The 2,644-nt window shown below is 34.8% G+C and overlaps 1 long non-coding RNA gene across 1 annotated transcript; it reads right to left on the bottom strand.

Annotated features, from left to right (window-relative positions):
- Positions 1 to 450: 450 nt before the first annotated feature.
- LOC119777929 lies at positions 451 to 1,040 on the bottom strand. Its single transcript, XR_005280002.1, has 3 exons — positions 941 to 1,040; positions 641 to 779; positions 451 to 568 (listed from the first exon to the last, which is right to left on the bottom strand). It is a non-coding gene; the product is annotated as an uncharacterized LOC119777929 (long non-coding RNA).
- Positions 1,041 to 2,644: the final 1,604 nt, after the last annotated feature.

Here is a 2,644-nt window from a genome sequence, read left to right as displayed (position 1 = left end):
AAAAAAACTTTGCCAAAGAGGTTGTTTTTTGAAACGTTTGTGTGTGTGTTATCGGTCTGGTTAAAGGATGACTTGAAAGGCTATGAACAGATCTGAATTAACAGAGGCCCGCCTCATGTCAAGGTACAAGTCATCCAAATTTAGTAATGATCCAGATGATGTGCAAGTTTTGGCTATAAGTTTAAGTCACAATAAGGGGAATAATTTGCTGCTTAGCAGAGGTCTGCGTCCTCAGAGTGCTTTTATAGTTTTGGTTTGTTTTGTATATATATATATAGTATACTTCCTTATATATATATATATATATATATATATATATATATATATATATATATATATATCACATGTATATATATATATATATATATCACATGTATATATATATATATATATATATATATATATATATCACATGTATATATATATATTTTTTAGGATTTAAAGAAAAGATGCTTACCAGTGTTCCTTGCCAGAAATTAATATATAAGCTGAATGAATTTTGTAGAACAGCACCAGCCATCACAAATCCCATCACAACCTCAGCACACCCAAACATCAGAACCACAATCTAAAAAATATACAAACATATGTTTTTACTGTGTGCACTCATATAACAGGTCCAAGCCATCCTGTTTCTTACCCCAAAACTTCTGGGCTGATTTTGGGTAAAGCGGTGCAGAGGTTTGCTGTGTTTCATCATCGCATTCTGATTCTCGCTGGTCTGTACAACTCCTGGCACAGTTTCCTCCATTGCAAAGCTGTTACACAGCAGTCTGAGGCTGTGGGAGGAAGAGAACAGGAGCTGATTGTGCCAGTAACGTCTTTGACAGCATGGAAGTAGTATAAAAGGCATGGGACAGACTTGTAGTTAGAGAGTGAAATCTTTCACAAAACGGTACAGAACAGTCAAAAGGAACACAATAATAAGAAACAAACTCACCGTGCTTTCTATCTAAGAGGAATTGCATAAGAAAACAGGAAGTGGGTGTTGCTTGTCAGCAGGAGGAATGAGGACATTTGAGATCTTCTACTTTTTTTTTCAGCAAAGGGAGGTCCTAAATAAACACTGCTGTTACTCGAGGCCCCACAGGAAAAAAATGTACAAAGTAAAGAAGGTAAAACCTATTTAAAAAAAAAGCATTAATTGTTAAAATGCATAACAAACAGCACTTATTGAGGCAATCCACTTTTTAAATATATAGTTTCATAAAACAAATGAGCTGTCTCCATATTATGCAGACATCCCAAGTCTCCTGGAAGTTCCGGGAGTCTCCCTGATATAGATAGTTAAAAGTAAATCCATGTCTAGTGAAGGTGAGGAACAGTGGCGGATCTAGACCAAATGTACTAGGGGGCCAGGAGGGGGCCAGTTTGTTTTAATGGGGGCACAGAAAAGCATGAAATAAAAAACAGGGCAATAGATTCAAATATATTAAGAGAGCTGCATGAAGTGAAATTTTATTTTCAATGAGGTTCAATAAAAATTCTATTTCTTATGAGGTCAATATACATTTATAATTTAGGAATTTTATATATTTTTGACTTAATTTAAGTTAAAACTACCGTTTTCTATAAAATTTGATTCAAAACTCAAGAAAAACTGTCAAATTTCTCTGTAAAAATTTGAGCATTTTTTTATGTGTTGTGGAAAAAACATCAAAAAAATTAGCAGATAAAACTGGGATCCTATCTCAATACCACTGAAGCTATCACCTTATTGTTTTTGAATTATTAGTACAACAGAATTTGTAAAGAAAAAGAATGAAATAGATCCAAAGGACCTATCAGTAACCATGCCTGTTCCAGCGCATATCATCATTAGAATTTCTTTTTAGTATTATGTCTTCAGTACAGGGGCCATATCAGGGGCCAGGGCATGATCTACAGGGGCACTGGCCCCCGTTGGCCCCTGTCTAGAACCGCCCATGGTGAGGAATGATGACACCGTGGCGAGGTGCACTGTATGCTGAAGTCCCATGAAAAACAGAAAGCACAGCCGATGTTCAAGGCTACAAGATCGAAAGTATTGAAAATTGAAAATGAATTATGCAAGTCTATAATTAAGCCAGGTCCAATTCAATTTAAAGCGACACATCGAGTTAAAGCATCTTAGCTATCTTAGGAAATATCTGCTACTGAATGAGGAACCTAAGAATTTTTTTTTACACAGATCTTTTCAGGAGAATCTGAATGTATCTGTATATGTTTCTAAAGTTCTGTGTAATTTGACTGAATCAAGTATTTTACATTTTTTTCTATATATTATGATCACACATTTAAAGGCTGAAATATGAGGTTATATTGTGTAGGATTGTGGTTTACCAAATGAACTTGAACTAGTTAATTTATTGGTTTGTGAACTTAGTTCATTTTTACAAAAGTGAAATATGAATGTGAGCTAGTTCATTTTGTGTCAATGGAACTCTGAGCAAATTCTTTTTAACTATGAACTGGGACAATATTGCCAGGGGCTAGGCAACACTTCACCCAATGAATGCTAGAGATAAGCACAAACACCACCACAAACAATCATGAAAACAAACGTAGACGATTGAATTAGTTCCTGAATCCGTTTCAAGGATGGGGGATAACATCTACTGGAAGAAAATATATAAATAAATTCATTTCAGCAAAAAATAAAGGA

Source organism: Cyprinodon tularosa, unplaced genomic scaffold (genome assembly GCF_016077235.1).
Source record: "Cyprinodon tularosa strain WSP-4 unplaced genomic scaffold, ASM1607723v1 ctg129, whole genome shotgun sequence".
Classification (NCBI taxonomy): domain Eukaryota; kingdom Metazoa; phylum Chordata; class Actinopteri; order Cyprinodontiformes; family Cyprinodontidae; genus Cyprinodon; species Cyprinodon tularosa.
The sequence above is the reverse complement of the archived record's forward strand: the minus strand, read 5'-3'. Positions and strand labels throughout refer to the sequence as shown.